Source organism: Cannabis sativa, chromosome X (genome assembly GCF_029168945.1).
Source record: "Cannabis sativa cultivar Pink pepper isolate KNU-18-1 chromosome X, ASM2916894v1, whole genome shotgun sequence".
NCBI lineage: Eukaryota > Viridiplantae > Streptophyta > Magnoliopsida > Rosales > Cannabaceae > Cannabis > Cannabis sativa.
In genome coordinates, this window is record NC_083610.1 from 48,772,996 (window position 1) to 48,781,559 (window position 8,564).

Genomic DNA, 8,564 nt, shown 5'->3' on the forward strand with positions numbered 1-8,564 from the left:
AAATATAACACGGAACTTATCTACATGTTCACGTCTTAGTAGTACAAATTCATTGTGCCTACGAAGAAAAAATATTCCAAGATGACTCCGGGCCAAATTTCGTAAAGTGATCCACTATTAGAAAGTGAGATTTTAACTATTTCTATGAAAATGATTATTAGTGCTTGAAAACTACGTTTCCTCTCCACGTGTCAAAATAAAAAAGTAATAGACAATAGTCTTGGCTTTCTCGCTGTGAAATTTTACGATTTTTCGAAAGGTGTAGGATGAGATTTTAAGAGGAAACTATAGAGTGTAAGAGTAAAGAAAACACTTGTTAAAATTTACCCTGAAAAGAAGAACATTTTTAATTTTTGAATTACGGGGCCATTTTAACCAAATTTAATGCAAAATTTATCTACATCTTCACGTCTTAGTAGTACGAATTCATTTCACCTAGCAGGGAAAAATATTTCAAGATGGCTCTGGGCCACATTTCACAAAGGGGTACCACTATCAGAAAAGTGAGCTTTTTACTTTTTTGATAAAAATGATTATTAGTGCTTCAAAACTACTTTTTCTCACCACGTGTCCAATAGAAAATGATGGACAACGGTCTTGGCTTTCTCCGTGTAAAATTTTGAGATTTTTCGAGATGTGTAGGGTGAGATTATAAGATAATACTAACGAGTGTAAGAGTAAGAAAAAAACTTGTTAAAATTTACACTGAAAGGAAGAACATTTTCAATTTTTCAATTAGGGAGCCATTTTAGACAAATTTAATGCAAAACGTATCTACATATGCACGTCTTAGTTGTATGAATTCATTTTGCCTTGTGGATAAAAATATTTCTAGATTGGTTCGGACCATATTTCACAAAGGGGTACCACTATCAAAAAAGTGAGATTTTTACTATTTCGATAGAAATGATTATCAGTGCTTGAAAACTACGTTTTCTCTAAACATTTCCTATAAAAAAGTGATTGACAATGGTCTTGGCTTCCTCCCAGTGAAATTTCACATTAATTCGAGATGTGTAGGGTGAGATTTTAAGAGAAAACTAACGAGTGTAAGAGTAAAAAAAAACTTGTTAAAAATTTACACTAAAAAGAAGAATATTTTTCAATTTGCCATTTTAGACAAATTTAATGCTAAACCTATCTACATATCCATATCTTAGTAGTATGAATTCATTGTTCCTTGTGGCTAAAAATATTCCTAGATTGGTCCAGATCATATATCACAAAAGGGTTCCATGATCAGAAAAGTGAGATTTAACTATTTCGATAAAAATGGTTATTAGTGCTTGAAAAGTACGTTTCCTCTCCACGTGATAGATGACGGTCTTGGATTCCACCATGTGAAATTTTATGATTTTTCAAGATGTGTAGAGTGAGATTTTAAGAGAAAATCAGTGAGTGAAATAGTAAGGAAAAAACTTGTCAAAATTTACCCTAAACGGAAGAACATTTTCAATTTTTGAATTAGGGGGCCATTTTAACCAAATTTAGCCCGAAACCTATATACATCTTCATGTCTTAGTAATATGAATTTATTGCACCTAGCGGGGAAAAATATTCCGAGATGGGTCCACACCATATTTCATAATGGGATACCACTATCAGAAAAGTGAGATTTTTGTTATTTCGATAAAAATGAATATAAGTGCTTGAAAAGTATGTTTCATCCCCATGTGTCTAATGGAAAATTGATATACAACAGTCTTGACTTCCTTCCTGTTAAATTTTACGATTTTTCAATATGTGTAGGGTGAGATTTTAAAAGGATACTAACGAGTGTAAGATTAAAGAAAAAACTTGTCAAAATTTACATTGAAAAGAAGAATATTTTCAATTTTTGAATCAGGGGGCCATTTTAACCAAATTTAACATAAAACGTATCCACATCTTCATGTCTTAGTAGTACGCATTCATTGCGTCTAGCGGGGAAATATATTCCAAGATTAGTCCACACCATATTTTATAAAGGAGTACCACTATCAGAAAAGTGAGATTTTTACTATTTCGATAAAAATAATTATTAGTGCTTGAAAAGTACGTTGCTTCTCCACGTGTCCAATAGAAAATTGACATTCAATAATCTTGACTTCCTCCCTGTTAAATTTCATGATTTTTTAAGATGTGTAGGGTGAGAGTTTAAGAGAATACTAACGAGTGTAAGAGTAAGGAAAAAACTTGTTAATATTTACCATGAAAAGAAGAATATTTTTAATTTTTGAATTAGGGGTCATTTTAAACAAATTTAAAGTAAAATCTATCTACATATTCATATCTTAGTAGTACGAATTCATTGTGCCTTGCGGGAAAAATATTCTGAGATGGGTCTGAGCCACATTTCATAAAGGGGTACCACCATTAGAAGAGTGAGATTTTCACTATCTCGATAAAAATGAATATTAGTGCTTGAAAACTATGTTTTGTCTTAATGCGTCTAATAAAAAAGTGATGGATGACAGTCATGGCTTCCTCCCTGTGAAATTTCATGATAATTCGAAATGTGTAGGGTGAGATTTTAAGAGAAAACTAACGAGTGTAAGAGTAAGAAAAAAACTTGTTAAAATTTACAATGAAAAGAAAAAAAATTAATTTTTGAGAGGCTATTTAAGACAGATTTAATGCTAAACCTATCAACATATTCATATCTTAGCAGTATGAATTCATTGTGCCTATAGTGGGTAAAAATATTTCTAGATTGGTCCGTATCTTATTTCACAAATGGGTTCCACTATTAAAAAAGTGAGATTTTTACTATTTCTATAAAAGTGATTATTAGTGCTTGAAAAATAAGTTTCCTCTCCACATGTCATAGAAAAGCGACGGTCTTGGATTCCTCCTTGTAGAATTTCATGATTTTTCGAGATGTGTAGGGTGAGATTTTTAGAGAAAATTAACGAGTGTAAGAGTAAGGAAAAAACCGTCAAAATTTACCCTTAAAAGAAGAATATTTTCAGTTTTTGAATTAGGGGGCCCTTTTAACCAAATTTATTGCAAAACTTATCTACATCTTCATGTATAGTAGTACGAATTTATTGTGCCTAGTGGGAAAAAATATTTCGAGATGGGTCCACACCACATTTCATAAAAGAGTACCACTATTAGAAATGTGAGATTTTTACTATTCTGATCTTGAAAAGTATGTTTTCTCTCCACGTGTCCAATAGAAAAGTAATTGGCAACAGTTTTGGTTTTCTCCCTATTGAATTTTTAATATTTTTTGAGATCTGTAGGGTGAGATTTTAAGAGAACACTAACGAGTGTAAGAGTATGAAAAAAACTTGTTAAAATTTATCATGAAAAAGAAGAACATTTTCTATTTTTAAATTAGAAGTTCATTTTTTAAAAAAAAAATCAATGCAAAAACTATGTACATATTCACGTCTTAGTAGTACAAGTTTATTGTGCGTAGCTGAGAAAAATATTTCGAGATGAGTCCGGGCCACATTTCACAAAGGGGGTACCACTGTAAGAAAAGTAAGATTTTTCACTATTCGATAAATATGATTATTAATGCTTGAAAACTACGTTTTCTGTCCACGTGTGCAAATAAAAAAGATGTAGACAACAGTCTTGACTTCATTCCTGTAAAATTTTACAATTATTCGAGATGTGTAGGCTAAGATTTTAAGATAAAACAAATGAGTGTAAGAGTAAGGAAAAAACTTATTAAAATTTATCCTGAAAAATAATAATATTTTTAAATTTTTAATTAGGTTGCTATTTTAAACAAATATAACATGAAACCTATCTATATATTCACATCTTATTAGTAGTATGAATTCATTCTGTCTACCAAGGAAAAATATTCCAAGATGATTCCGGGCCACATTTCATAAAGGAGTACCACTATAAAAAATGTGAGATTTTTACTATTTCGATAAAAATAATTATTGGTGCTTGAAAAGTACGTTGTCTCTCCACATGTCCAATAGAAAAGTGATAGACAACGGTCTGGACTTCCTCTATCAAATTTCACGATTTTTCAAGATGTATATAGCGAGATATTAAGAGGAAACTAATGAGTATAAGAGTAAGGAAAAAAATTATTAAAATTTACCCTAATAAAGAAGATTATTTTCAATTATTAAATTAGGAGCCATTTTAATAAAATTTAATGCATAAACTATCTAAATATTTACATTTTAGTAGTACAAATTCATTGTGCCTAGCTGGGAAACATATTTCGAGATTGGTCCGAACCACATTTCATAAATGAGTACCACTGTTAGAAAAGTTAGATTTTCACTATTTCAATAAATATGGTTGTTAGTGCTTGAAAACTATATTTCCTCTCCATGTGTGCAATAGAAAAGATATGGACAACGATCTTGACTTCATTCCTGTGAAGTTTCACGATTTTTCAAGATGTATATGGTGCGATTTAAGATAAAACAAACTAGTGTAAGGGGAAAATTTAATGCTTAACCTATCTACATATTCATGTCTTAGTAGTATGAATTCATTGTGCCTAGTGGATATAAATATTTCTAGATTGGTCCAAACCATATTTCACAAAGGGGTACCACTATTAGAAAAGTAAAATTTTAACTATTTCGATAAAAATATTTATTAGTGCTTGAAAACTACGTTTTCTCTATATGTGTCAAATAAAAAAGTGATAGAAAATGGTCTTGGCTTCCTTTCTGTGAAATTTTACGATTTTTCGAGATGTGTAGGTGTAAATTTAAGAGAACACTAACAAGTGTAAAAGTAAGTAAAAAGCTTGTTACAATTTACCCTGAAAAGAAGAACATTTTCGATTTTTTAATTAGGGGCCATTTTAAATAAATTTAATGCGAAACCTATCTACATTTAGTAGTACAAATTCATTGTGCCTACCGTGTAAAAATATTCTGAGATGGGTCTAGACCACATTTCACAGAGGTGTACCACTATCTAAAAAGTGAGATTTTCACTATTTCGATAAAAATGATTATTAGTGCTTGAAAACTATGTTTCCACTCCACGGGTCCAAATAAAAAATGATGGACAACAATCTTGACTTCCTCCCTATGAAATTTCACGATTTTTCGAGATGTGTAAGGTGAGATTTTAAGACAACAATAACGAGTGTAAGAGTAAAGAAAAACTTATTAAAATTTTATCCTGAAATGCTCCAAGTTTCCTTACAAACTTTATTTAGATACATATTTAAAGGTCTTTACTACATTAATTTGAAAAATGATATCACTCATAAAGATATGCATGTTCAATCTAGCAATAAGAAGTGTGTTATTAATAAGAATTCCTCTACATTATGATACCAAAAATTATAGAACATACCTCCATAAATATAATAAATATTAGTAAATAGTGAGAATACTCATTACACTTAATTGTACTAAATTTATTAGAGCTTATTTGGATTGTATTAAGGAAAAGTATACCAACAAGCTGAAATGGTGCACATTAAAATTCTATCATATTTGAAATCATACAAGTCAATTAACACATGTAGATCTAGACTCGTATTTCACTAAAAGTTTTATCTCATTTATTAATGATTACTCACATAAATTATATCTCTACAAAAGTAAAGATTTATATGTTTCAAAGACATTTAAATCTTAAGTAGAAAAATAATGTCATTTTACATATAAATATAGTGAGATCAAATATACATAGAGAATACTATATTAATTTCATGAGGATGGATAAACTCCAAGTCCATTTGCAAAGTTTCTTAAAAAACATGGGATCGATGCCCAATATGTTATGTTTGGTACACCGAAATAATAGTGTGTGACAATATTACGAATCTAAGTATTATTGAACTTGAGGTGGAGTCTGAATAGCAAACTTTAAACTTTCCTAAATCTTTGTCGGTTGATGCTTTTCTACAGTAGTGTACATATCAAATCGTATTCTAATCAAATTTATTTCTCAAACATATTTGAGCTGTGATGAGGTTGGAAACTGACTTTATGATATTTATATATTTTAGAAAAACTCGTATACCGTTAAAGTACAATTGTCAAAGCAAAGAAATGAGCCCAAATACCATAAATGAGCCTTTCATCAAAAATGTTATAAGGTCTAAGGGTTACATATTTTATTATCCATCCCACAACACTGGAATTGTAAAATTAAGAATTGACTTGACCGGTGAGAGCGATCGATATAGGAAACTAATTTCTAAAAATGATCATTCATTTTCTTAAACTTCCACTTTAAGTATTAGATTATTTGTGATTTTCAACAACCCTCAGGTTTAAATGGTTATTGAGAATACATAATTAATCATTAATAATCCATAAGCCATTGATAAAATTCTAATAAGTCATGTTATTTAGTAATTGCTTACAATTGCTAAACAACATACATGTTGAACTATTTGATCTTTTATGAGTATGTTAGTCCATCCTTAAGATGACTTATTAGAATAATAAGATCAATAGTTTCTAGTAATTACATTATGTATAATGAGAGTTCAATTACAATATTAACTTAAGATATAAATTAAAATGCAGAATGCAAAGAATTGAAATTATGGTACAATATATCATGAATGAATAAATAAATTTCATAAAGAGTAATGAAGTCTATCTTTAGTAAAGTTTCTTAATAGGGTGGAGGACAATAATCGTGATTTTTCACCAATAAATACTCATTAGGAAATATGGAAAAACATAAAGATATAAAACAAGATCCACTACTAAGAAGTTTCTTTTGAACTAAGATTCAATAACAAAGAAGATTTACATTCTCACATAACCTTGGCATTCATTGCTCGTTTCAACTCATTAAACAAATATGATGTGTTGAGTGTGTGAATCCTTAGTGTGATCACCTAAACACTATATAAAAGAATCTAAAGTGCTCATTTTGGACATGAAATTTTCTGTCAACAAGCACTTGGTACTTGATAGAAAATATAAGGTTTGATAATTCTTAAAGTTATTTTTTGGAAAAATCCTTTAGTGTTTAAAGATAGGGAAATAAATTTTTGGACAAAGGTATAAACTTTGTTCAAGTCATGGTAATTCTCACTATTTTATACTTAAGGTTGTGAGTCACATTCTTCTCTTATTATATTATATGTGCTATATAACATATGTGTAATCTAACTTTCTAGCTTTTACGTATATACATATATATTGTGTAAAAATATTGTAACACTTATGGTATTAATTTTTTTTTGAATCTTTGTATTATTTTATAATTGAGTTGTAATTATCTTAATTTTCTTCAATGATATAATAAATCTCTAACATTTAGAACACAAAATATTATTGAGAAATTAAAATTAGTATATATTTATTACTTTATAGTTTCAAACTAAACAAACTATTGACTTAGAAAATTGGCTAATATTGTCTTGCTAGATTGGCAAGATAAGTAATGAGTTAAGTAAATATAAATAGAGAGACACAAGAGTTTATAGTAGTTCATTCTCTATATCGCGATGATAATAGAGCTACGTCTATTTTGAGAATTTTTTTCTCACGAGAATTACAAAAAAATTAGCTAAGCAACAGATCTCAGATTCTAGATAAAGAAACTAGAGAGAGATGCTTTCACTTTATGGAGACACAGCAAAATATGAAAAATGAGCTTGTGAAGCTCTCCTTTTATAGGCAAAGAGGTCCATTAAAATCATAATAAAATATTAAAAACACTGAAATATTTCATCTAAGGTGATCTTAATCATTGATTGTGATCTAATGTCTGAGATGCTCAAATTTAACTTCAGATGATGTTTGATAAATTTAGTACGTAAGTATACGCAATCGAATCAAGTAATATAATGACAAAGTAGAGTATCATTCCTACAAGGACTTCTTATTAATTACCAAGCAATTAATTCTTTATTTCTATTTGATTAATAAAAATATTGGAGAAAAGTAAATAAAGCAAAGCAAATAATTAAAAATTAGAGAAATAAACAATGAGAAAAATAAGGATTATTATGATCCCTAACTATCCTTTATTTTACTTCTTAATGTATTTACCCAATTTTTCTTCTTTCTATTCAATTGACAAGTTGAATTAAGTAGTTCATAATCTAGTTAAGACTTACAAACCCAATCTATGTGAAAACTTCCTATATTCATTTGGTAAAGTTTAATCACAAAGAAAATATTAAACAAAGCAACTCATAAAATCATACAAATAATCTAGATACTTTCGTCATAAATCAATTTGCATCCATAAAAATTAAAGCATATTCAAATTTCACATTTCTAAATTTTAATTCGAATTCATAGATAATAATTATCAGTCAATAATTACAAAATTAAATCAAATTGCATGGAATTAAAATAAGAGAAGATAGTTTAAAAAAATGTTACAACTTGCACCACTCGCACTACAAACACTCCTACCCAGCACCCAGGTTGGAAATCTTGTGATTGAGAAGTTGTCTAATGTCAACTTGGGTGCTAGACAATTGGGAAATCATGCAAGAACCATATTTTTTGAAGTCTAGGTGATATATTGACACCACTTATCTAATTTCTTGGTTCTGGTGAAGTCGTTCACTAGCTCTTGGGTGTTTTGTATTTTTGCAAAATTTGGAGACTCGGAACTTCCTAATTTGCGACTAGTTGACTAATATTTCACTTTTT